Source organism: Vombatus ursinus, unplaced genomic scaffold (assembly GCF_900497805.2).
Source record: "Vombatus ursinus unplaced genomic scaffold, bare-nosed wombat genome assembly UNPS02009173.1, whole genome shotgun sequence".
NCBI lineage: Eukaryota > Metazoa > Chordata > Mammalia > Diprotodontia > Vombatidae > Vombatus > Vombatus ursinus.
Window position 1 is genome coordinate 8,499,703 of NW_020948951.1, and position 27,500 is coordinate 8,527,202.

The 27,500-nt window shown below is 42.5% G+C and overlaps 10 non-coding genes across 10 annotated transcripts; 4 read left to right on the forward strand and 6 right to left on the reverse strand.

The window, feature by feature from the left end:
- Window positions 1-2,088: 2,088 nt before the first annotated feature.
- On the reverse strand, window positions 2,089-2,160 carry TRNAP-AGG. The gene has a single exon. It is a non-coding gene; the product is annotated as a tRNA-Pro (tRNA).
- A 1,752-nt stretch (window positions 2,161-3,912) lies between these two features.
- Window positions 3,913-3,985, reverse strand: TRNAV-AAC. The gene has a single exon. It is a non-coding gene; the product is annotated as a tRNA-Val (tRNA).
- A 968-nt stretch (window positions 3,986-4,953) lies between these two features.
- Window positions 4,954-5,026, forward strand: TRNAV-AAC. The gene has a single exon. It is a non-coding gene; the product is annotated as a tRNA-Val (tRNA).
- A 1,752-nt stretch (window positions 5,027-6,778) lies between these two features.
- Window positions 6,779-6,850, forward strand: TRNAP-AGG. The gene has a single exon. It is a non-coding gene; the product is annotated as a tRNA-Pro (tRNA).
- Window positions 6,851-10,802: 3,952 nt separating this feature from the next.
- On the reverse strand, window positions 10,803-10,885 carry TRNAS-AGA. The gene has a single exon. It is a non-coding gene; the product is annotated as a tRNA-Ser (tRNA).
- An 826-nt stretch (window positions 10,886-11,711) lies between these two features.
- Window positions 11,712-11,793, reverse strand: TRNAS-GCU. The gene has a single exon. It is a non-coding gene; the product is annotated as a tRNA-Ser (tRNA).
- Window positions 11,794-13,997: 2,204 nt separating this feature from the next.
- TRNAV-AAC lies at window positions 13,998-14,070 on the forward strand. The gene has a single exon. It is a non-coding gene; the product is annotated as a tRNA-Val (tRNA).
- A 3,219-nt stretch (window positions 14,071-17,289) lies between these two features.
- On the forward strand, window positions 17,290-17,362 carry TRNAK-CUU. The gene has a single exon. It is a non-coding gene; the product is annotated as a tRNA-Lys (tRNA).
- A 3,314-nt stretch (window positions 17,363-20,676) lies between these two features.
- TRNAH-GUG lies at window positions 20,677-20,748 on the reverse strand. Its single transcript has one exon. It is a non-coding gene; the product is annotated as a tRNA-His (tRNA).
- Window positions 20,749-23,549: 2,801 nt separating this feature from the next.
- On the reverse strand, window positions 23,550-23,622 carry TRNAV-CAC. Its single transcript has one exon. It is a non-coding gene; the product is annotated as a tRNA-Val (tRNA).
- Window positions 23,623-27,500: the final 3,878 nt, after the last annotated feature.

Here is a 27,500-nt window from a genome sequence, read left to right on the forward strand (position 1 = left end):
AAAGAAAGAAAGAAAGAAAGAAAGAAAGAAAGAAAGAAAGAAAGAAAAAAAGAAAGAAAGAAAGAAAAAGATAGAAAGATCCTCTCTCCTTGCCTCTGCAGCCTATGATTGTTGATCTAATGAGAGGGAAGCATATCCTCTAAGGAAATGGGACACATCACTTTATCTTCTTCACTTCCTTGCAAGCCTGGTCTATCCTGAGTTTCTGTGTTGGTCAAATTCAAGGAAAGTGAACTCCTGTCCTGGTTGGTGGCTGGCATCTGAAATATTTAGAGCTATCAAGCCTCAGAAATTGCCAGAATTACTTTTCTTGGTACACATTTCCGCTTACAAGATGATGAATGGAGTGTGCCCGTGTGTTTGTTCAAGTGCTTGAAAGGTGTCTCCTCCAACCTCCACTGACTTGACTCGAAGTTTGCAAGATGATGATGATGATGATAAAATTGGAAAGGACTTTACTAATATTTATTTTATCACCACAGTAATTTGCCCATGATCATATGTCTAGCATTTCAGGCCTCGTTTGAACTGAGGTTTTTCTGATTCCAGGCCAGCACTCCATCCTCTGCACCATCCCTGAGGTGAGTCTGCCTCCTTGATCAGGGGACAGCCTTACCCGATGGAAAAATCAGGACTGAGAAGAAATAATAGGAAAGGTCGGTCATGTAGGCAAGCCTCCCAGGGCACACAAAAGGGAGGAAGGGCCTTTCTTTTTGTTTTTTATTTCTTTTGATTTATCAACAATCATTTCCATATGCTTTTGAGTTTAAAATTTTTCTCCCTCGCCCTCCCTCCCCAAGACAGCCCACAATCTGATATAGGTTATACATATACATTCCTATTAAACATATTTTCACATTAGTGATGTTGTAAGGAAGAATTACAACCAATAGGAGGAACCACCAGAAAAAGGAAACAAAACTCAACAGAAGAAAAAAATAGCAAATAGTATGCTTCGATCTGCATTCAAACTCCATAGTTCTTTCTTTGGATGTAGATAGCATTTTCCATCACAAGGCCTTTGGAGATGTCTTAGATCCTTGTATTGCTGGAAAGGGTTAAGTTTATCAATATTAGTCATTGAACAACCTGGCTGTCACCGTGTACAATGTTCTCTTGGTTCTGCTCACTTCATTCAGTATCAGACCATACAAGTCTTTCCAGGTTTTTCTGAAATCAGCCTGTTCATCATTTCTTATAGCACAATAGTATTCCATTACATTCATATACCACAACTTATTCAGCCATTCCCCAATTGATGGGCATCCTCTCAATTTCTTATTCTTTGCCACCACAAGAAGAGCTGCTATAAATATTTTTGTACATGAGGATCCTTTTCCCATTTGTATGACCTCTTTGGGATATAGCCCTAGAAGTGCTATTACTGGGTCAAAGGGTATGCACATTTTTATAGTCCTTTGGGCATAGTTCCAAATTGCTCTCCAAAATGGTTGGATCCAACTCCACCAATGCATTAGTGTTCCAATTTTCCCACATCTTCTTCACAACTCCACCAATGCATTAGTGTTCCAATTTCCCCACATCTTCTTCAACATTTATCATTTTCTTGTTTTGTCATTAGGTGTGATGTGGTCCCTCAGAGTTGTTTTGATTTGCATTTCTCTAATCAATAGTGATTTAGAGCATTTTTTCATATAACTATAGATGGCTTTAATTTCTTCATCTGAGAATTTCCTGTTCATGTCCTTTGACCATTTATCAATTGGGAAATGACGTATATTCTTATAAATTTGACTTAATTTTCTATATATTTTAGAAATGAGGCCGGAAGGGACTTTCTTTAAAAACGAACGTGCGGTATTTTCAATGCCAGAAAAGCATTTCCTCAAGGCTCGTAAGTAGGTGTTGATCTGTGAAGTGAAGTGGACACTCTGAAGAGTCTCAGGTGGACAGAGCAGGGGGCTACTGAGCCAGGTAGAGGAGCAGTGAGTGCATAAAGGAAGAAGGCTAGGGTGGGATGTGAAGGCCGGCAAATTCCAAACCTTTCCATTACACACAAAGGTCCTCTTTTCCTTGGGCTCTCAAATGCCGAACCTTGAGCCGTTCTGTGGCTGCCAAAAATTTAAAGGGCTCGTCCGGGATTTGAACCCGGGACCTCTCGCACCCTAAGCGAGAATCATACCCCTAGACCAACGAGCCGAGATACAAGAATGGGCAAAAGCCTTCCTCCTCCTCCTCTTCCTCCTTTTTCCCACCCCTATACTTGCTACACTTACTCCAAACTCCGAAACAACAGTCTTCTCAGGGAACTCATAGTCTCTCCCGATTAACGAATCCAAGGGCGGACTCAGCACCACTCACAGATGCAACATTCGTCCACTACGGGCGAATCTTTATCCCAATCCAGGGGACCCTTACCCTAAAAGCACCTAGTCGGTCAAGACTAGAGAGTCACCAAACACACAGCGGCACCTAATTTGGGCACTTTGTCAACGTGCGCACGGAGGCGGGGGGGGGGGGGGGGGGGGGGAGGTTTTGAAGGCCTGCCCCTGAGGGCTCCTACCTGTAATTCCAGTTCCCCAGGAAACGAGGAAGGAAAATTACACGATTTCATCTTGACCCTGGAATCTACCCCACGCCTCTCTAACTTTCCCAAGAGATTCAAAGGCGTGCTCACGTTGTTTTCTAAGCCAAACATTTCACTCCTTCACTGACAACAGACTGGTGCCCATTTTCAGGCCTTCCACTATTAGCTAGACTGACCCTCAGAAAACACAGATGAGGGTGGATGGCATTCCGAGAACAGGGGACAGACAGCCTGTGCTATTGTACCCAGTCGGAGGACAGTAAGGCAGTGGCGTCCCACTTACAGAAGCTTAGGGCAAGAACTCCTGAGATGTGACCTGCGTCCTTTGCTGAACTCATTACCTTCTCCCCAAAACTTCCCCTTTCTAATTACCGCCGAGGGCACCACATCCTTCCAGTCACTCCAGCTCACAACCTCACATCCTCGACTCCCCCATTCTCTGTGTGTATGTGTGTGCGTGTTTCTGTCTCTGTCTCTGTGTGTCTCTGTCTCTCTGTTTGTCTATCTCTGTCCACAACCAATCAATTCCCTCTGTAACAGGTAAAAGAGATTTTACCTGTGTAACATCTCTCTTATGTGATCTCTTCTGTCCTCTAAAATTCCCATCACTCTGCTGCTGGTCCTCATCACCTCACCTCCTGACTTGCTAGTCTTTGTGCACCTCGGACCGTCCATGTACTCTGAGATCCAGCGGCCTCCTTGGCAACCTTTCCCGATTCCCTTCAATGCTGCTAACGCCTTCTCTCAATCGATTGTCTCCTCAATTCATCCGGTATGTGCGTTGTTTGCATACATAGTTGTTTTCATGTTGTTTCTTCCATAAGACAATGAGCTCCTTGAGGACAAGGACTTTTAAAATAATTTGTTAATTTTTAAATTTTTTATTTTTTTCCCCTTTCTTTGCCTCCCTAGCACTCAGAACAGTGACTGGCACATAGTAGGCCCTTGATTGTTAACCGCACTTCTGGGCTCTACACAAGAAACCATTCCTCCCTGAAAGCGTTCCAGATCTACAGAACTAATAGGATTCTGTTAACTCCTCAAATGATCATTCGAAGATTTCCTTTGTCCTCTATGGCTCTCCGAGACCTTCTCTTCCGTTTGTCTGTTCATGTCCTCTACCGCGCGGCATAACGTGAGCAAGCAATCTCCTTGTGGCCAGAGAATGCGTTGTTGGCGTCGAGGATTCAACACAGCAAGGCTTTGCACACAGTTAGTCCTTAAGAACACCTAGAATTGAATTCCACTGTCCATCTTTCCTTGTTTCGCCCCCCCCCCCCGGGTTCTTCCTTTCAGCTTTTTGCTGGTGTGGTCGGCTGCGAAAAGCCAGCGCGTTTTGTCTCATCCAAAAGGGAGAAAGGGCATGTTTCCGCCCGGTTTCGAACCGGGGACCTTTCGCGTGTTAGGCGAACGTGATAACCACTACACTACGGAAACCCCTCCGTACTGCTGATTGCCCAAGTAAGGCTCTTGAAGAAATTGAGACAATTCACATCAAAAACCTTGTCTCTAGCCCAGAGTTGCACTGGACAATGTGGGTTAGGAAAACTCACAGAGGACGCGCAATTTGAGCTTTACAAATGCCTTTTAAAGGTTGCAGATTTGGATAGATGGAGAGAAGTGCCTTTAGAGTAGCAAAACGAGTCAAGAATGACCGTGGTGAGTTGTGGGGACTGTGAAGGAAGCTGGCTAGGAAAGAAGAACAAGTTAAAGCAGCTCTTGCTACCAAGCTCTGGCTCCAAAATAACTGAACCTTCTGTATTTATTTCAGAGTTGTGTATCTCCTGTAGCTCCCAGAACAGTACTCGTTAGAGATCAGATTTTCCTTTCTCAGGGATTCACTTAATAAACCTCTTTCTGCTCAGCACTCTGGCTAGTGACCAGAATTTCTGATATGTCTGTGGAGATGGTCAGACAAAAGCCAAGATGGGCTACCTGCGGTTTGCTCCCAAGGTTATACCGACGGGAGAGAAAAAGAAGGCCCCCACAACCTGTGAGATTTGGACAAAGCATCACCCTACTGCCTACACGAGCCTCTCTATCATGATGAAGCCCTCAGACGGGGAAATGTCACAATCTTCTCCTTTCCTCATTTTAGGTGTAGTTGTTGATTCCAAATAACCAACGAGACCAAGACATCTTAGGCCTTAGGAGAGAATGATTTCTATCTGAAACTGAGATTTCTACCCCTCAACATCCCTGAATTTACTTAGTGCTTTACCGGTCGTTTTTTGCCTCTCCAAAACCTTTCAAGCCTGACTCAAGTGAAACTTTCTGTGAAGGCATTCCGGACTCATAGTGCTACTCTGAGCTACAGTGCTACTCTGAGCTAGAAGTAAGGTTTTTGATGTGAACTGTTTCAATTTCTTCAAGAGCCTTACTTGGGCAATCAGCAGTACGGAGGGGTTTCCGTAGTGTAGTGGTTATCACGTTCGCCTAACACGCGAAAGGTCCCCGGTTCGAAACCGGGCGGAAACATGCCCTTTCTCCCTTTTGGATGAGACAAAACGCGCTGGCTTTTCGCAGCCGACCACACCAGCAAAAAGCTGAAAGGAAGAACCCGGGGGGGGGGGGCGAAACAAGGAAAGATGGACAGTGGAATTCAATTCTAGGTGTTCTTAAGGACTAACTGTGTGCAAAGCCTTGCTGTGTTGAATCCTCGACGCCAACAACGCATTCTCTGGCCACAAGGAGATTGCTTGCTCACGTTATGCCGCGCGGTAGAGGACATGAACAGACAAACGGAAGAGAAGGTCTCGGAGAGCCATAGAGGACAAAGGAAATCTTCGAATGATCATTTGAGGAGTTAACAGAATCCTATTAGTTCTGTAGATCTGGAACGCTTTCAGGGAGGAATGGTTTCTTGTGTAGAGCCCAGAAGTGCGGTTAACAATCAAGGGCCTACTATGTGCCAGTCACTGTTCTGAGTGCTAGGGAGGCAAAGAAAGGGGAAAAAAATAAAAAATTTAAAAATTAACAAATTATTTTAAAAGTCCTTGTCCTCAAGGAGCTCATTGTCTTATGGAAGAAACAACATGAAAACAACTATGTATGCAAACAACGCACATACCGGATGAATTGAGGAGACAATCGATTGAGAGAAGGCGTTAGCAGCATTGAAGGGAATCGGGAAAGGTTGCCAAGGAGGCCGCTGGATCTCAGAGTACATGGACGGTCCGAGGTGCACAAAGACTAGCAAGTCAGGAGGTGAGGTGATGAGGACCAGCAGCAGAGTGATGGGAATTTTAGAGGACAGAAGAGATCACATAAGAGAGATGTTACACAGGTAAAATCTCTTTTACCTGTTACAGAGGGAATTGATTGGTTGTGGACAGAGATAGACAAACAGAGAGACAGAGACACACAGAGACAGAGACAGAAACACGCACACACATACACACAGAGAATGGGGGAGTCGAGGATGTGAGGTTGTGAGCTGGAGTGACTGGAAGGATGTGGTGCCCTCGGCGGTAATTAGAAAGGGGAAGTTTTGGGGAGAAGGTAATGAGTTCAGCAAAGGACGCAGGTCACATCTCAGGAGTTCTTGCCCTAAGCTTCTGTAAGTGGGACGCCACTGCCTTACTGTCCTCCGACTGGGTACAATAGCACAGGCTGTCTGTCCCCTGTTCTCGGAATGCCATCCACCCTCATCTGTGTTTTCTGAGGGTCAGTCTAGCTAATAGTGGAAGGCCTGAAAATGGGCACCAGTCTGTTGTCAGTGAAGGAGTGAAATGTTTGGCTTAGAAAACAACGTGAGCACGCCTTTGAATCTCTTGGGAAAGTTAGAGAGGCGTGGGGTAGATTCCAGGGTCAAGATGAAATCGTGTAATTTTCCTTCCTCGTTTCCTGGGGAACTGGAATTACAGGTAGGAGCCCTCAGGGGCAGGCCTTCAAAACCTCCCCCCCCCCCCCCCCCCCCCCGCCTCCGTGCGCACGTTGACAAAGTGCCCAAATTAGGTGCCGCTGTGTGTTTGGTGACTCTCTAGTCTTGACCGACTAGGTGCTTTTAGGGTAAGGGTCCCCTGGATTGGGATAAAGATTCGCCCGTAGTGGACGAATGTTGCATCTGTGAGTGGTGCTGAGTCCGCCCTTGGATTCGTTAATCGGGAGAGACTATGAGTTCCCTGAGAAGACTGTTGTTTCGGAGTTTGGAGTAAGTGTAGCAAGTATAGGGGTGGGAAAAAGGAGGAAGAGGAGGAGGAGGAAGGCTTTTGCCCATTCTTGTATCTCGGCTCGTTGGTCTAGGGGTATGATTCTCGCTTAGGGTGCGAGAGGTCCCGGGTTCAAATCCCGGACGAGCCCTTTAAATTTTTGGCAGCCACAGAACGGCTCAAGGTTCGGCATTTGAGAGCCCAAGGAAAAGAGGACCTTTGTTTTGTGTGTAATGGAAAGGTTTGGAATTTGCCGGCCTTCACATCCCACCCTAGCCTTCTTCCTTTATGCACTCACTGCTCCTCTACCTGGCTCAGTAGCCCCCTGCTCTGTCCACCTGAGACTCTTCAGAGTGTCCACTTCACTTCACAGATCAACACCTACTTACGAGCCTTGAGGAAATGCTTTTCTGGCATTGAAAATACCGCACGTTCGTTTTTAAAGAAAGGCCCTTCCTCCTGTGTGCCCTGGGAGGCTTGCTTACGTGGTCAACCCTTCCTGCTATTTCTTCTCAGTCCTGATTTTTCCACCAGGTAAGATCAAAGAGGCAGACTCACCTCAGGGATGGTGCAGAGGATGAAGTGCTGGCCTGGAATCAGAAAAACCTCAGAGAGAAGCGCTTATTGGCAAACACTGAGGAAAAGGTGAGCAAGAGACCAGAGAGGAGGAGCTGAGAGGTGAGAACGAGCCAGGAGCTTCAGGTGAAGAGAGGAATTAGGAGTCCAGGTGAGAGTCTCCAGGGCCTGTCCAAGCACCATCCCCTGGCTTCGAGTCGGACAGCATACTGTTCTGCTTTACTTAATACTGGTCTGTGCCTTTGAACTAGGTATTATTGCTATTAAAAACGTGTCCATTGTCTATGACTTTCGTCTATGCCATTAAATGAGGGAACTGTGAGGGAGAGAGGACAAGCAAAACGGAAAAAGAAAAGAATTCCCAGCTCAGGTTGAGTGGATGCAAAGAGGCGATTATGGGGAGAATTTCTGCCATTTAATATTGAAATCATCCCAAACCTCAACCACTGCTTGTAATCTTCAGTCTAAAAACCAGTACTATCAAGGAATGGAGTATATGAATGTCTGTAGCTGTTCAGAGAATCCTACAAAGGGAACAAAGAACCCAATTACAACATCTGCCAGGAGAGTATGTAGGCAGGTACTTCTACATGCTAGTTTCTCAGATTACCCATAGTTAAGACATTCTCCTGATTTTCCACTTAAGATTTTTCCTAATTACACACTTTGAACCTTTCCATGGTTCATGTAACTGAATTTTTCAGAAAACCATCCTTTTTTTCCTTTTAGAGTGGAATATCTTTCAATTATAACATATGTGGACATTTTGTAAAATGTTAGAGCTGTATCTTAGATACATATTTACCTCCACTTATTTTACACATAATTATTCTCCACCGATATCAACTGTTTTAAGTCAATTCCATTTCTTTCCTAACCTTTTTGTCCTGGGGTCTTCTCTTAAACTCACAGTCAGCTGTTGGTACCCTTGGTTCAGGACTCCCAAGAACCAGCCCAGACTAATCAGCTTTGGCTAGAAGATGTATTATTTTCACATACATTTTCCTCAAGAAGTTTTCTCTATAAAAGGGTACACCAAAGTCCTGGGGATTTAAGACATTGATAATAAATCTGCTGTACTGATACGATTCTCACTTGGAATTCTCATTGCCCCCATGAATGCTAGAGAGGGGAAACCTCCTTTATTTTCATATTTTTTCTTCTTCTGCTACTTAACTGATTTCCCAGAGTGTGGATGAAGCCTTTGTACTGCCTAGAGATGATTGATATTTCTCTCCCTTCATTGCCCACATTCTGGCTTCCTATCAAACTCCTCCTATGCCCACAGAAGACTTTGAACATTTGCTGTAAAGAAAAAAGTCCATCTGATTCCCCCCTCACACAAAAATAAACACCCATGTACTATGGAGAATAGAATTTTCTTCCTTTGAAAATACTTGAGTTATGGAAGTAGAATTAAAATATGTCCCTTGTTGTGCTGCTACCTACATCCAATAATATATTGACATATATATGTATATTACATGCACTGGTATGTGTATTATGCTTTGTAAGCCTTAAAGTAACACATAAATATTAACTCATCATTAATTGAACCAACTTTGCCCTGAGCCAGTGATGTCTCTATTCAGCAGTGATCTGCTGGTCATCTGAGACAGAGTGAGAAGTTAGGTATCATTCATATAATCAATAAGGATTAGAGAGGGACATTTTTCAAACAACTTTACTGCTTTCCCCCCCCTCCCAAGGGTCCTGGATTTACAATAAAAGGAGAGAAGATATGGAATTTTGATTAAAGGAGAAAGTGAGATGTAATGGTAAAATGCAGGGGCACATGCCTTGGCCTCTTAAGATAGGGGTCTCCCTTAAATCCCCAAATGTTTCAGATGTCAGTCAAGAGAGGTTGCATCAGAGAGCAAGGCAATGTTGTCTGCACACATAGTAGATCTGGTTACTAATGTATGAGTTAAAAAGAGGAATGACTACTTGGGGTGAACGCTGGCAATAACTAATAAGAGAGGCTTTTTGATATAACAATTAACAAGAATTTATTTAAAGTACCTGTACATGTCAGGTACTGGGCTAGGTGCTGAGGATATGAAAATTAAATAGTCCCTGACCTCAAGGAGCTGATATCCTATTAAGAGAATGAATGAATGAATGAATGAATGAATGAATGAATGAATGAATGAAACATTTATTAAGTGCTTACTATTTTCAAAGTACTGTGTTAAGCACTGGAGACACAAACAGAACTGGAATGACTGTCCCAGTTCTCAAAGGGCTCACATTCTAATGGGGGAGGCAACAGATGACGAAGCTACAAGATGGGAAAATCCCATGGTTCTTAGGCTTCAGCCCCTAAGCAGATGTTAATGCCCCTTCTTTAATGTCATTTCCACCAATAAAATACAGGTTTCTGATGTTGAGCCATTTGAAAGTGCTGAGGATTCTGGAGGCAAAAACTTTCTCCAGTAGCAATAACCTTCAGGATCAGTTGCCAGGGTGCATCTCCACAGGGATTGCTTCCCAGCATTATGGCTGAGGTCACTGGGCTGGAAGCAATGTTATTCAGAAGGCTCTTGGGTTTAGGGTTCTGTGCTGTCTACATCAGAATCTGAGGGGAGATGAAGGTCCAGCTGGTGGTGATGATGACTTGTCTGTCATGTTTCCTCCTCTCTCTCCCTTAGGGTGCCTTGCTGCTTTGGATAGGCTGCCGTATGTAGTTATTGATTGAAAATTGGTGGGGATAACTGGTGCCTTCTCCACAGGGGTTGTTTCCCCATATGACAACTGTAAAGACTGAGCTGAAAGCAAGATGGTCTGGGAATCGATGCCACTCCTAGAACTATTGTGCCAATAATTCTCAAATTATTTCAATTTAAATTAAATCCAATGGCAAATCAACTTGTGCAGAGATAAATAAATACAAAATGCATCAAATTAATTTGAAGGGAGGATTCAAAACTGGGAAAGATGGCAGGATGGAATCAGGAAAGTCTTCTTGTATGAAGGGTCACTTCACCTCAGTCTTCAAAGGAACTAACATTCCAAAGTCAGAGGTAAGAATAGAGAGCATTCTAGAGGTAGGGAATGGAGCACAGATGAGGACTTAAATAGTGAACATCACATCAGGAGAGAGGAGGGAGCATACCCAAAGTCAAAGAATTGCTAGCATATACTCTGCCACCTGCTTCCCCATAAAAGTATAAAGGGACACTTTTAAGAATGGCAAAGGGTGAAGTATTTTCCAGCCCGCATCACTACCATAAGACATCTCCATTTTGAATTATTTAAAAAAAAGGTTTAATTTCATTTCCTTATTTGAACTGTACTGAAACATTTTACTACATGGCCAATCATACTGATATGCCTTTTTATCAAAGGTTTAAAGTGTACACTAAATCAAAGTTTAAATTTTTCTTTTTCTCACTGAAGTTTTTTTTTCTTCCCAAGCTTCCCATCCTGCCATCTTTCCCAGAGGACCGATTCTGCATGTATGTTAGAAGAAACACATAAAGAGACAAACTGACCTTCCTACTTATAGCCTCAGCAACTTTCAGAAACGTAGTCGGTAGGATTCGAACCTACGCGGGGAAACCCCAATGGATTTCTAGTCCATCGCCTTAAACCACTCGGCCACGACTACTTCCGGAGAACAGTTGTTTAATACCATTTTTTCAAGACATAGTGATTGTGTGTCTGCTTATTCTTTCCACATAAATGAATTGTTTACTACGTGCCCTAATCTAGGAGACTTGCTACAGCCCAAAATTTTCTCGAACTAAGCCAATTTCTTGCCTCTCCCTCTGATACACCTACGCTTTCAAGCTTCCCAGTACCTCATACACCTTTCTATGCTAGCACATAGCTTTCGAAAACACTGATCCCCAGTCACCCACCCCTTCCAGCAATCCTTTCTCCCTACGTTACGCCTATCCACTTTCGAATACCTTTTGACCAAAGGCTCAGAAATTTAGACATTGAAAAATTATTTGGAGAGTCTAAGAAGCACAGAGGTGAAGATTTTAACCAAGTGCTCTTGGAATAGTCTTTTTTCCCCCCTGTGGCATCCTTTAGACTTCCTCAGACACTGACACTGAAGAAGTGCACGCAGGCGTATGTGTTTGTCCTTTGTTCTCAAAGAGGAACTTGACCTCAGGAAGATGACTCCATGACTTACATGTGAATTGAATCTCAGTGAAGGAGAGCTGTGCAAAGTCACCAGCCTCCCTTTCTCTTCTGGAGCCATCTAGGTCCAGGGACAAGATATAGATCAGGAAGACTGGAGATGGCCCCCATAGGAACGTATAATTTCCACGTCAAAGAAGAATGGAAGAGCCTGGGTTCTTTAGGGCCTTTGTACAAAATTCCCTTAGAAAAATTTGCTACCACTAATCCAGGACGGTGAGGTTGCAAGGATATAAGTAGGCTGAGGACGTAGAAATATCAAAACCTTAGGAACCAAGGAAACGCGACGAGGATGGGATTCGAACCCACGCGTGCAGAGCACAATGGATTAGCAGTCCATCGCCTTAACCACTCGGCCACCTCGTCTACCTGTCAGCCCATCTTCCATTTGTTTGTTTGTTTGTTTTATTCTGGTTTGATTGAGAGGTTCTTTCATTAGTCATTGTAAAGTCTTTGCAAATTTTTTTTCTTGAGGGTGGGAGATTAGAGAGGCTAGGTCTTATTTGGAAAATCACAACCCTCCGAGGCACAAAGAATAAAACTACAAAGTTTTCCCTTTCTGCTCTCTACCTCTCTCAAATCCGATGCTCTCTCCTTACCTGTACATTGTCATGATTATTTTCCCTCTCTTCCAGGTACTACGTACTCTCTGAGAGCTACCGCCCTTGTTGACACAAGACCTTGAAGGTTGGGTCCCCAGCGGGGTAACTACTTCGCCAGGCAATTAAGGGTATTCTGTGTATCCGCACTCGTCAAGCTATAGTTCACCCTGGAGGTGGGGGGGGGGGGAAGAGGAGAGAAGACAAGTGTTGGGGGAGGGAAGGGGCCGCCGCGCGCGACGCTTCTCCTAACAGTCAGCCAATAGATATAATTAGCTCAAAGCATTTACCATGGTGGTAAAGTAGGACCAATCAACTGCAAAATATACGCACTCCACCTGGCAGCTTGTAGCGTACTCTCCTATAAACACTCAGAGTCAGTGGGATGAATGGGAAAGAGCAAACTGATAGTAAGGTACAAACGAATCCAGTCCTCGACACTGCGGGACCTCATGGTCTTTCTCTCCTGGAGTCCTCACCTTGCTGCCCGCCCTCCGTCTCAAGAAAACATCTCCTTCGAAGCGTCTTTGCTAGACAGACTTGGCTCCCTGCGTCTGTTTTTCTCTCCCACTAGACTCTCAAACTGCCGGAGTGTGAATCTGTCACAGACCGCTCTCTTCTCATTTGATACAGATCCAAGACCATTTAAGCGATTTCTAGCCCATTTACTCTGTGTATATTTAGTGGGAAGGAGAGGGAGATAGTGAAATTGTATCTCTTGCTCGCTGATGGATGTTGGTTTTCTGAGCTTAAGTAAGTAGCCATGCTTCTGGATGTGAAGCGCCAAACGGAAGGGAGGAGGAGCCGAGAGAAATTCCCTCTCTTCCGTCTCTCCGTAGAGAACAGGGGTCACATTCCTCAAAGTTGATTGCTGCTTCAGCAATGCCTCGACTCACTCCAGGGCATGCAGCCTTAGCTTTGTAGTGGTTTAGACAGCATTCCTATTAACCAAAGGCCTGCTGTCCTTACAAACTCTTCAGGCAAAATACAACTTTCCTAACGCATCTATATTTCCTTGCTCTGTTATAAGGCCCGTTAGGTGTTTTCATTAGCTGTTGAGGAGTGGGGAATCATTGGATTAGAGACTCAATTCACTCCACCCCTAACAAATTCAGTTGGGCAATCCAACTTTAGGGAAAAGAAGGAAATCCCAATCCGTCCAAATCCAGAAGTCTCCAAAATTAGGTTTCCCCTACAAAGAGGTTCACTAAAAGGAGTTGACATGACAACATTTGGGACGGTGAGGGTGGAGTTGGGAATTGGGAATCAAGAAGGATGTGGAAAATGAGCAGTGGTTTGTAGTTAGCAGTCAGTGTTTCTGGGTTAGCGCCGTCGTGGCCTAGCTGCGAAGCATAGGTTAATGCTACCCCACTTTCCGACCCTCACAGCAGCAAATCCAGTGAAAGTTTTCCCAAGAACAGCAGCAGGCGAAAGTGAGGTCCAGACCCACTGATCCCAGAGGGAAGCAACTAGGATGCCCTAGCCCTGTAGTCCAAAGGACATTTGTCCTGCAGATTCCAGTACCGAAGTCCCATTATGCAGGACTCTCGGCTCTTCTAAGAATGAGACTACTAGGCCAGGATTCATAGAGAAAGCACAAGGAAAAGAGGATCCGTGAAGGTGGCACTCGAGGGTGGCGGCGACTGCGGGGGACTTGGGGACAGCAAGGATCTAGAGCAGAGAGTGGCAGGCTAACCCAGGCTTGCCTCGGAAGGGATAGGAGATAGCAGTAGCCGCCAAGATTGGGGCTCCTTTTGGACTGATAAGGAAAGGGCTAGTGAGGAAGTAGATAGGAATAGGCATGAGTTCCTCAAAACTCAAGTCTGGAGACAAAATATTTTGATAGGAGAGACACAGAGAAAAATGTTTTGACTTGTCTTAGTTGAACTTTTTCAAGAGCCTCCTTTAATTTTAATTTTAAATTTAATGTTTTTTTTCATTTTCAATTTGAAATGCGTTCTTTTTAAGCTAGTTTCCGTAGTGTAGTGGTTATCACGTTCGCCTAACACGCGAAAGGTCCCCGGTTCGAAACCGGGCGGAAACAGCATGACTCTTTTGAGTGAGAGTAATTAGGGACTGCTTTGAGCCGATTAGACGTCTATAATTCAAAATTACTCTTACTCTTTCTTAGACCCTCAGGAGCTAACAAACTATTCTGAATAATATAGGACTCTAACAGATAAGTAGAAGAGGTAGGGGTAGCCATGGAGACATTCAAAGGGCTGGGATCATTTGAGTTACAGAAGCATTCAAACTGGAAACCAGGGAAGGTTTAAGGCATCTGAATGTAGGGAAGGACGCTAGAAGATATCACAAGAGGTCTTTCCATTTTCTTCCAAAATTGTCCCATTCATCATTTCTTATGGTACTATAATAACCCATTACATTCACATACCACAATATGTTCTCTAATTATTAATAATGTAGAGCATTTTCTCATGTGGTTGTTGATAACTTGATTTTTTTTCTTTTGAAAACTGCCTTTTGATAACCTTTGACCATTTATCTATTGAGGAATGGATTTTAGTCTTTTAAATTTGAATTCATTCCTAATATATCTTGAATGTGACACCTTTATTTAAAAAAAAAAAACCTTGCTTCAAAGATTTTCCTCTGTTCTTATTTCCCTTCTAATTTTTATTCCTTTTGTTTCATTCATGCAAAAGGCTTTTAAATTTTTTTTATAATCAAAATTGTCCATTTCACTTGTATGATCCTCTCTATCATTTTTATAGTGATGAGCTCTTCTATCCATAGATCTGAAAGTTGATTTCCTTGCTCCTCTGATTTGTTTACAATGTAGCCTTTTATATTTAGGTCATGTGTCCATTTGGAAATTATTTTTATTTATGTCATCAGATGTTGGTCTAAAATCTAATTTCTTCCAAACTGCATTCCAGTTTTCCTGGAATTTTTTAAAATCAAATTTGAGTCTGTCTTCAAGAGAGCTAGACATTCCAAAGCTTTATGTGAAGTGGGAGAGCATTCCAGCATAAGACATCTAGGAACTTAAATAATAGATGTTATAATTTTAGCACACAGGACTGGGTGCATAGTAATAGTAAAAGAATTTCTGGGGTATACTCCCACTCCCTGTTTTTTTTCCATCCAAGTAAGAAATCTATATTTCCTGCCCCAATATCCCTGCTGACCTCTAATCTCACATCTCCAACTACCATTCGGACATCCCAAACTGAATGCCCAGTAAACATCTTAAATTCAAAACATCTAAAACAGAACTTATTATCTTTTCTCCTATACCCTTCTCCCTTCCCTATTACCATAAAGAGCTACCTCCACTCAGGCTCAAAACCTAGGAGTCATCCTGGATTCCTCATTATCTCTCAACCTACACATCCAAACTGTTGCCAAGGCCTTCTGATTTCACCTTTGCAACATCTCTCCAAATGGTCTCCTCTCCTCTGACACTGCCATGTGAGTAGTGCATGCCTTCATCACCTTATACTTTGAATATTACAAAGGCCTCCCGGTGAGTCTGCTTCACCCATCCAATTCATCCTCCATTCAGCCACTAAAAGTGTTAGTCCTAAAACACTAGTCCAATCATGTCACCTCTCCCTATTCAGTAAACTCCAGTGGCTTCCTATTGCCTCCAGCAACAAATAAAAAATACATCATTTAGCATTCAAAATCCTTCATAACCTACCACCTATTTCATATCTTTTCAGTCTTACCATAAAATGTACTTTTCAAACCAGTGATACTGGCTTCCTAATTGTTCCACCAGTAAGACACTCCATCTCTCAGCTCCAGGCATTCTCCCTGGCTATCCTCCATGCTTGGAATATTCTCCCTCCCTCCTAATTAATTAACTAACTAACCTGTCTTGCTTCCTTTAAGTTCCAACTAAAATCTCATCTTCTACAGGAAATCTTCCCCAACCTCTCTTAATCAAAGTGCCTTCCCTTTGTTAATTATTTCCTATTTATCCTCTATATAGCTTGATATTTATGTACATACATATAAATACATATTTGTTTGCTTGTTATCTCCCCCATTAGATTATAAATTCCTTGAAAGCAAGGACTAATTTTCCCCTTTCTTATATCCCAGTGCTTAGCACAGTGCCTGGCACATAATAGGTGTTTAATAAATATTTATTGGTTGATTGATAAGATGGCAGCTTTAGAAGAGGCAACCAAAAAAAGATAGTTCTTCACATGTCTCCCACTCCCCATATGATATTGTTAGTCAGTCAATAAACATTTATTAACCATCTACTATGCAGTAGTCAAGCTTACTACTAGTAAGCAATATCTCTTTCAAATTACAAACATTGTTTGATTTCATTTACTTTGTTTGAACTGTACTGAAAAATAATCCCACGGGTTCAATCCTATTGAAGTGTCTTTTTGCCATTGGTTTCAAATGTTTGTCCATCAATTTCAAACTTTTCGGCGTGGTTTTGGAGATCTTTTCAGAAGGTGATATTCCTAACATGCTCACACACATACACAGAGATGATAACGAGAGAGGGAAAATAAATGGCGATCCCTCATAAAATACTGCATATCAACAAAAAAAAATGGGTCATTTGAAGTGGAAATTATATGGGAGAGGGAGAAGTAATCAGTTTAGAGAACATTCAATTCATAGGACATTATTTAACAGAGAACAGGTGTAACTGAGATAAGACCAAGAACCCAGGGTCTCCAATCGCCTAGATTCTTTCTCATAAATTTGAAACAAAGTAAAAAAAAAAAAATCTCCTCTAACATATCTCTAAGATGTTCAGTTTTATGTTGTCAAACATTGCTTTACATGAGCTGTGATGAGAACACTTGGAGAAGACTCAGGGCTTTGGGGTACCGGACTATCTATGCCCAGGAGTTTCCGGAGGTCGTAATCTCAAGATCGTAAAATTTAGCCTTTCAAAAACCAAAGGGGCCTCTAGTCTGATGTTACTCAATTTTTTTTGTTTTGTTTTTTTGCCACCTCGAAAGGAAAGCAAAATATTTCAGGGTAAGGATGGGGGTGGCGGTGAGGGTATAGCAAGAGAATAAACATTGAGATAGTTTGAATAAGCATAAGTTTTGTGCTCGATTAATGTTCTAGTGCTTTCAAGATAAGGTGAGAAAAGCCCTTAACACTTGGGGTTGATCTTTGTCGGATTTATTTAAGGATTTAGGAAAGAGTGGCACAAGACGGTCATTAAAAATGTATTGAAACCTACAATATTGAAAATGTACACAGGGGACTTATTTGATAATTTTAAAACTCCTGCAAGCAGTTGGGGACGTCAGCCTGGCTAGCTCAGTCGGTAGAGCATGAGACTCTTAATCTCAGGGTCGTGGGTTCGAGCCCCACGTTGGGCGAGAGTTTTTTCTTCATACACAAAAGACAACAGTAAGGTCTGTTTGCCCAAAGATCTAAAGATAGACAACTTCCCCCCCTTATCCAGTCCTGCATATTATCAAACTTGGAATGCCCCAAACGTGATGTAACTATATAAGAGAGATAGAGATATTCCTTTTTCTCCCTTTGGAACATCTATTTTTTTTCTCCGTTCACTCCCTTAGACTTGCACTCTCACTAGCTCACTTAATCACAACTTAGTAAAAGTTCAATAATTTCTGAGTGTGTGTGAGAGAGAAAGAGAGAGAGAATGAGAGAGAGAGAAACTGTTGCAAGTATGATTCCTCTGCTTCCCTCAATGGACCTTACAATCTCCTCGGAAAAGAAGATGCAGTCACTTAAATATTACAGGATGAGTGCTTTAGAGAGATTCAAAACCATGGGCTGTGTACAGCCAGAGACAGAAGGGCATTACAAATATGAAGTATTGGGGAAAGTCTTATTAGAGGAGATATATTTAGCCTTGTTCTATAGTGACCAAGGCAGGAATTCAAGAACACAAGGGACCATATAACAAGCCCAGCAGTCTGCACAAACAAAACTCCGCCAGCAGCAAAGGTGCAGGGACTGTTGCTGGGCAAGGATTAATTCGTTTTGGTCGAACTCTGGAGCACAAAAGGGCAAGCAGTATGAATGATGAGCAATAGAATATGCTTCCATCGCTGGCCTTCAGGGACTTAACTCGACTTTAAGAGCCAAAGAAGTGAACGAGCCACAGAAATCCTCAAATGCCTCAAAATCCCTCTCTTTCCATTCCACCCTGCATCGTTCTTGTCTCATCTTCCTTAAAAAAAAATACTCTAGGGACAAGATGTTATTACCTGACTTTTTTATTCCTTCGTGGATATGTACCTTCAAGCCCCTGCCTTCCAGGGCAGCCAAGCTGCAGTTGCCAAAACTGTCTATTCACTTGAGGAGAACTCCGCATAGCCCAAGGACCACTCCTGTAGCCACAGTAGCCCAAAACATTTCCGCTTTACTACTTTCCCCTCTTTAATCCAATCCAACAAACATTTATTAAGCTCCTACTATGTGCCAAGCACTATGCTAAGCATTGGGGATACAATTTAATAAAAAGAGAATCCCTGCCCTCAAGTATCATACAATGTAATGGGGGGGGGGGGGGGACGACAACACATAAAAGGAAACAAGAAAGTGAAGGAAGGAACCAGGGGTACCAGCCCAAGAGCATCTTGTTCCATTGACTTGAAACCAGGCAGAGCAGCAGATGTAGTGAAGAAAACCAAAAAGTTCAGTTTTTTCCCTTTGTAGAGGAAGGCATTGGAAGGAGTTTGGTCCTTTGCCCTCCAACCAGAGGAGAGAAAAGGCTGAGGGAGGTAGTGCTATCAGTCAATGCTTGAGTTAGCAGCATGGTGGTGAGACTACATGACATTATGAGGTTAATCTGGTAGGAGCATCTTGTACCATGAAGTTGAAACCAAGCAGAGCATCAGGTACAGAATGGAGTGAGCCACACTCTTATCAAGCTTGGGGCCTGCTACTGTCTTCACGTTTGCTCCCCTCTACATTCCTCTTCTTTGGCTCCTTGAATACTCCTGTACCTTAATGAGTTGCTACTGCCCTCTAGGGGAAAAACAAACCCCAGGTTTAGATTCTTATAATCTAGCCATGGCTGGTATTCTTATAATCTAGCCACTGCTCAGATTTTTATAATCTAGCCAATAGTTTACTAATATTCAGACTCTTTAAGAGTCTGCCCATTGTGACAGGTGTTCTAATAAACCTTGTCTTTAGTTGAAAGAAGGCTTGGGTCGAATTCTTTCGGCCAGGACCCGCGTGTCGTGACATTGGGGTACCAGGACCCCTGAGCCCCTAAACCACATCATTTTGGTGGCCCGTGCAGGGAAACTGCCTAAACCCAAGTTCTTCTCCAGCCAAGACTGGAAGACATGTAAGCCTATCCCCTCCCCTCCTTTCTTGCTCTGCAGTTAGGGTTGCTCTCCAAGCATCAAGGCTTGGAGGTGCTTTTCGGGCAGACAGTTACGAGGCTGTCTCTCACTCGGCCTGATGTTCTCAGGCTCTCAGTCCACTGGGTCGGCTCAAAGCCATGGACCTGGGTATACCTTCCAAAGCATAGAGGACAAGGTCGGATGCCTTATCCGGAAGTGTATGTTTAACTCTGTTAATTCCCTCGGAGCTAGGGAATTGGGGAGAACTGCAGCTGCTTTTTAGTTCCCTGAGGCTTACTTACTCGCTTCCCTCTGCACCTCTGAATCCTCCTTCATGGAAGGTACAGGAAAAGTTAGAATGGCTAAAAATATCTTGGCATATTCTGGAGGTTTTGTGATTGATCATTAAGGAGTTTTGAAACACCTGTACAACCTGGTCACTCCCTTCCCTTGAGTCAAAAGGGTGTCTGTTAACACCCCTCATAGGAGAAGAGAGTTTCACTCTTTACCCCTCACCTTTGACTTTGCCCTCCCCCACCTGGGAAAGGAAGGAGGGGGGAGGGGCAGCAGCTACAGTGTGGGTTCCCCTGGCAATGGCCTTAGGCTCTAGGGCAACCTTTGCCTGGAAGCATCACCCAGGTTCAGCACATTCTGCTCAAGGTAAAGAAGCTGGCCTCTGAACTTGGGTAAGCACACTCTTTTAAATTTGTAGTTTTAACTGTTAATGATGAGATGTTGATTCTCTGTGTAAAGTAATTTGGAAGTGCATTTAACAAAACTGAAGTCACCTGAGTGGTAATGGATTCCTTTCAAGTTTCAAACTGGTGAATTTTCTGTATCAGTTATGTCAAGCAACTTTCATAATTTGGTCACCACTAAAATAATTTGGCTATTGATAGTTATTGTTTTAGTGTGTAAACTGGTCAAAAAGCTTGTTTGGGTTATGTATGGCTTGCTGAGAATTTGCAAGTGTATAGAAATCTCTAATGATTGGCTTTTTACATTAGGATAAATTTAAGTTTGAGATGTAAATCCTGGAAAAGTTTTTCCTAAACTGTGATTAGTAAAGCTTGTTTGAGGTAAAAGCTCATAGGATTTTATTTTGAGTTGTCTGATGGGTCATAATCCATCGATAATCAATAATCCACCATCTGAGAATTCCAGTACCTCCACTTGAGTTTGACTCAGGATGTACAGATCATCCTTAGCTCCCGATGGCGTCAGCTAGCTAGGAATGAAGTTAGGATAGCGATGGGGGAAAATGAGAAGTTGAAAAAAGACAACTACCGACCAGACATCGCGATGAATCATTATCCTAACTTTCAAATATATGAGTAGAAAACCGAAGGGAGAAAAATAAAGACTGCCGTGACTCGGATTCGAACCGAGGTTGCTGCGGCCACAACGCAGAGTACTGACCACTATACGATCACGGCACGCTACCAAGCCGGGTGGCAACGCTCTCTCTTTCCTCTTCACTTAATTAAACTTAAGAGAGCTAGCTTCCGTTTCTTTTTATTTCAAATTTTCATTTCTTTCATCCGCAGGCTTATCGAGATACGCTTAGTTGCTAAGCCATACATAAACAATTCCCATAGCCCGCCTGATTTCATAAAGAACCGATAATGGACACCTGGTCAAAGAAGACTGGCAAACGTGCAATCAACTGACTGGACATATCGGAAACTATTACTCCTCGAATCCACAGACTTTGAACGCTTGCCCACACTGCAGGAAAATTGGGAAGGAAGAGTTGACTTGCACAGGAAAGATGTGGGGATTTAGACCTTCAGATGCATCCCAAAAGGCTACCAAACCTTGCATGGAGTTTGCCGGCCCTTCTTTCTCCCTCCATTTCAAATTCTATTTCTTCTCCGCTGGGATCGTACATCGAGGTCTCCTTGTGAGCAAATGCTTTGTTCCTCTCCAACAGTTGCTGATTGCTTCCCAGTCTGTCTCAAAAGACCCTCCGTGGAAAAAAATCCGTGCTGAGCAGATATGGCACTGACTGAGGGCAAGGATAATAGCTAATACTTATATAGAATTTTAAGGTTTACAATGGGCTTTCTATAGATTACCTCAATAAATGCCTATATCAGTGCCACAAGAGAAAAAAGTTTTAATACTACTTTCTTAAAGTCAGATCTTGGAAAGGCTAGAAAATCCTATTCTCGATGGCACACGTTTATTTTGAGGAAACTCAGACGGTGTATTTTACTGTATATATTTAGATCTTCAGTAGACTTGGGAGGAAGGAGCTGATAAAAAGCCTTTTCCGGCACATCTCCTTCCATCCTAGGATGATGAAGCAGGTACCAGTGTGTTTGTGAGATTACTCCAAAGGTGTTTCTTTCCGGCTCTTACTGACTTGCCTCATAGTTCAATGAACCAGTCTTCTGATAAACTTAGCTCCCTCCGAAGGGGCCAGTCCTACCTAATGGAAACATTGATGCTTTGGAGATCAAGTACTGGAGACCACGGCCCCTCAGACTTACCCTAAGAATTCTGAGAGGAGAAGTAGTCAGAAGTCCTCTGGGGACCCTACCTGCCAGTTCAAACAGGAGTTGAGAAGAAAGATCTCAGAGAAGGACCCCACACTTGTGACAAGAATATATATATATATATATATATGTACATATGTACACATATGTATATATAAAACGTATGCATGTATGTACACACATATGCCAAAACCTCCATTATAGTTCCTAAGTCTGATAATATATTCTCTATTCTGTCTACCTGCCTCTTTTCAAAGGAAGGAGGAATATGTCCATGTCTATTCTACAGAACCACCAGTTTTCCAGTGTTATTCAGAGTTTGGCTTCCTTTTAGTGATCTTGCATTTACATTTGTTTTGGTCACTGACTCCTGCAGCTGATTTCACTGTATATCAGTTCATACAGATCTTTCTATGTTCCTCTGAACTCTTCATATTTGCCATTTCTTATTATTTCAAGGTATTCTATAGCAATTTCTCAATAGCCTCATCCTCCTTAAAAAGTTTTTTTTTCATTGCTTTCCATTTCTTACATCACTGTGGTATATCATGTACCTCTCCTTCTCTTCTTCCCTAGAGCTACCCGTTACAGCAAACAGTATATTTTTTAGAGAGAGAAAAAATGCACCCTCTTTTGTTTCTGGTTCTTTTGCCTCCTTTTTGAAAAAAAATTTAAGTGTTTTATTTGCTATTACTTGTTTTTCAGAAACTTGATTTCTAAAGTTATGTTTCCCCTATCCAGTGAATCATCCCTTATAACAATAAACAAATAAAAATATGGAGAAAAAAGTTCAGCAAAGCTAACCAACATATCATTTTAATTTGACATTACTTGCAATGTTGCATACTCATAGATCCCTACCTCTCCAATTGTAATATTGAACTATGAATCTCCTTTGCTTAAAAAAAAACTTATTAAATTCCATGCTTTATTTCCAAAACTATCCTGCTTGTCTGTGCATCACTGTGAACTTACTTCTGTTTTTTCCTGTACATTAAAAAAAAAAAGATTCAATGGTACTTTTTTTTAAATCACTGTTGGTTACCTCCTGTGTCCTCCTCCCAAGCAAACCCACACATTAGCCATAGTGTTTGTGTATTTATGTATGTATACATATATGTATGTATATGTGCATATATGTGTATGTGTACATACATACATACATACATATTCATCTTGAGTCCATCAGGACTCAAATCAGGAGGTAAGCAATATGCTTCATCCCAGGTTCTCTGGAGATATGATTTGTTCTAGCTTTGATCAGAGTTCAAGACTTTGTCTTAAGCATTTGGTTAAAATCTATACCAAGGAAAAAAATGCTTTCACTTGAGAGTTCCTAATTGTCATCCCAGTTTCCCCAGGAAACAAACCAGGCCTGAGAATTACATTAGTTAATGTTGTAAAGTGAGATTGACCTTGGATACCACTTCTCTCCCGCCTTGAGGGGGAAAGCCCAAGGAAATCAAGCGTGTACCAAAACTTTTTCTAGGTCAAAGAATTCATCCATCAAATACAATAGTTGTCAGACCATTAATGAAGATAGTGTCTATTCCAAGCTCCACTCAGGAGTTTCTTCTTGATCTACCTACTTCAAAATATGACCGGAGATAGTCCGTGAATAATCTCCATAACCCTTCAGAGTAGGACCTCGCCAGAACAAGTCTTTTATAATCCTCCGCCTACTCCAAATTAGAAAGTGATTGATCCTATTCTTGAACGAAAAATTAACTTTAAGCTGTTTCCGCCCGGTTTCGAACCGGGGACCTTTCGCGTGTGAGGCGAACGTGATAACCACTACACTACGGAAACTTACTTGAAAGGAGCATATTTCAAATTGAAAATCAAAAAAAAAAACAAAAAACAAAAATTTTTTTCTCTAATTTTTTGTTCAAATGTCTTGCTACCTGGACTAATTTAGGTCATTGCCACTCTGGTATCTATTTGTTTATGTCTAACTCTTGGGGCCTTTTCACATTGACTGCAGATCCAGGGAACAAAGTAGCTCAAGTAGCAAAGGGACGGTCTCTCTGAGACCAAGGCTTCTGCTCTTTCTTTCCCTGGCCTCTGGAGTAGTTTTTTGATGCCAACGCGGTGATGGTGAAGTACTCCCAACCAGCTGGCAGAAATCTCTGTGGGACCTCAGCCTTGAGAGTCTCATGCTGCTCTCAGCTCTGCAAATGCCAGCCAGAGTTTGCAGGCCACTCCAGAGCCTTGCTGCTCTCTCTGCCACTAACACCTTTTCCTTCCATTGGCCCCAGCCTAGTCTTGAAAGCTATCAGAAGAGCCCAGAGGCAGCTATGCACAAGATTTTAGCTTTCACCCTCTCCCTGGACATGCTGGCATCTGCAGGACAATCATCCTTGAAAGAGAAGGACAGGATGTATCCAACTTGGATTCCTTCCTAGTCCCCACCTTCTCCCACTAGTGTTCAAAAAGAATGTTTCCCTGAATTTCTTGTGCAGTCGGAATGTAGAATAGGATACTGCGCTCCTGGGTAGCCCAAAGTGCTTACTACTAGCCACTGCTCCCTTTTCACTCTTACTTCACACAGTCCCTTCTTTCATCCCACCTCTCAATTTCACTCTCTTAGATCCAACAACCTGCTTTGATATTGAGAGCTTCTCTTGGTAAAACATTTAAAAAAATAGATGCCCTCAAGGAGCTCAAAATGTAATGTAACATGCAAACAACTATGTGCAAACAAGATATAAAGTGGAAATATTCTCAGAGGGAAGGCACTAGCACTAAGGAAGATTAGGAAAGGCTTCTTTCTGAAGCATTGGAGGAATCCAGTGAGGTCAGGAGGCTGTGATAAGGTGTGATAAGGACAGAGTGCCATACATTGGGGACATGAAAATTCATTCGGTTGGGATAAGTAGTGTCTTCTGCAAGGAACTGTGAAGGAAGCCTGTGTCACTGGATCTCAAAATAAGTGAAAGATAATAAAGTAGACAAAGACTGGAAAGGCCTTTGAGAGCCAACCTATAAGGGGCTTTAAAATCCAAACAGAAGATATTATATATGATCCTGGAAGTAATAGGGAGCCAGTAAACTTTACTGAATGGGGGTGGAGAAAAACATAGTCAGACCTGTGATTAAGGAAGATAAATTTGACAGATGAGTGGAGGATGTACTTGAATGGGGAGAGACTTGTGTCAGGAAACCAACCAGAAGATTATAGAAATAGTCAAGGCTTGAGGACATAAGAGTCTTCAACACAATTGTGGCAGTGTCATAGAAAGATAGGGGACCTATAGGAGAGAAGTTGAGACAGTAAAAATTAATAGGATTTGATGACTGACTGGATATGGGGAAGGGGGCGAAGAGTAGAGTCCAGGATGACAACTAGGTTGTGAGCCTAGATGACTGGAAGGATGTTGACACTTGAAAAAAAAAAGGCATAGGGATACATGAATGTAATGGAATATTTTACTGTGCTATAAGAAATGATGGTGTGATGAAAACAGAGAAGCATGGAAAGATCTATAAGAACTAATGCTGAGTATTTTAAACAGAACCAAGAAAACAATATACACAGTAACTACAACACTGTAAACTGGAAAAACTAGACACCAAAAAATCAAAAGTAAGTATAACAAAATTATACGATCAAGCAGGACTTCAATGAAAATATGGGAGAAGATATCCCCAACCTCCTCCTCTGTAAAGGTGGGAAGTACACAGCTGTTACACATTGAGCATGTTTTCAAACTTTTTAAAAAAGTATCAATCAACTCTACTGATTTTTTTTCCTCTCTAAAAAATACTATTTGTCATATGGGTTGGGGAAATAAGGAGGATAAGAAAATTGGGGGGTGGCAGAGATGAATTCAGGGAAGGACACTGGATAGCGTCTCGGGACTGATTGTATCAGAACCCTCTAAAAAGATACACTGCCTTACTATCCACCAGCTGTGTGTAATAAAGCAGTTTGTCACCTGTACCTGAAACGCCATCCCTTTTTATTTGGGCTTTTTGAGAACCAGTTTAGATAAGTGTGAAAGACCTTACAATCTGCAAGGGACTTGCCTCAGTTGTAGGTGATAGGTGAATTCTTTGGTGGAGAAAGAGTACCAGCACACACACACACACACACACACACACTATTCCCCTGAGAAAGGTAGAGAGAAGTGGCATCCAAGGGCAAACATATTTTAGGAGATGAAGTCATAGAATTCCCATTCTCAGTTTCCTGATGATCTGAAATGACAGAAGCAGTTAAGAAGTGAGAAGAGGGTAGCTTTTCCATATGGACTGGATGTTGACAAATGCCTGAATTACTAGTAAATTACTCGAAGTCTATTAGGTGACTGTAAGACAACTAAGTGCTTCCAGGCTAAAAGATCCCTGAACTGGGAGGAAATGGCAGTGTAGTCAGTGAATCTTGGATCTACAGATTGTGCTGAGAATCTACATTTGGATTCCTTAATCCAAAACAAATATTACTTTCTTGAGAAGATGGGGAAAAGTTGGCCAAGGTGGGGTGGGTACATTTATTTGGACTTGGCTTGCTGGTCTAGGACATGAGTAAGACCACAGGGTCCCCATCCTTGGTCTAGGGGTATGATCCTGGCTTAGGATTTGAGAGGTCCCAGCTTCAAATCCTGGATGAGCCCTTTAACTCCATTTATTTTGGTGTCCACAGAACAACTAAAGGCTCAGCTTTTGTGAACACAAGGAAAAAGTCTTAAATTTCTCAACCTACATATCCCAACCCCCCTTTTCTTTGTGTGCCTACCTTGCCTGCTACTCCCCTTCTAAATCCACTGGAGATTTGAGTTCTTTACACTAAAAGTCTCCATTTGATTTGTCACTACATGCTCATCTATGTACAGTCCTTAAAGAAATTGATTTTTGGGGGGCATTTAAAATACGTCCATTTATACAGACTTTACTTCGCCATCCTTGTGTGCTCTTGGAGGCTGCCTACCTGGCCTACCCTTCCCCCTATCTTTGCTAAGCCTTATTGTTTCCACCAGATAGGTCTGGCCCTTTTGAAAGAGAGTGGGTTTATTGGAGGGAAACTTCATTAGAAGGAAATCTCTGAGCCAAGTCATTGGGGGTTGAAGTGGGATGCCCTTCAAGCACACCCACAAATCTACATATACCCACTTCATCATCCTAGGAAGGGAAGAAATGTCCCTGGAAAGGGCATCATGTAAGCATCTGAGACCCAAATATTTCACGTGCTAGTCATCACCCAACACTGAAGCATCCATGAACTTGGCCAGTTTGGGTCACCTCAAAAGACCTGCTACTGGCACCTGGGCCTAGAGAGAAGTGAAGAAGATAAAGTGAATTGTTCCAGTTCCACAGAGGAACTTTCCTCTCACTGGATCAAACATGGTCTCAGAGTCAGAAGAGAAAAACAAAGTTTCCTCCCTCCCTTCTTTCCTTCCTTTTCTTTTTTTCTCTTTCCTTCCTTCCTGTTTTCCTTTCTTTCTTTCTCTTTCTTTCCTTCTGTCTTTCTTTCTTTTCCCCACCCCAACAGTAGCTGCTGTCCTTCAGCCAATATCACAGCTCAAGACTCACTGAAAGACCAGCCACCTCATGAACCCTGAGGCATCAGTATATATACATTTTATGTCCTCAAATGCCAATTCCAAAGCTCAGTGGATAGATGCTGTTCTATTAGTTGTTCATGTCTCTCTCTATATTTAATAACAGTGTCCTATATTTGCAACGAG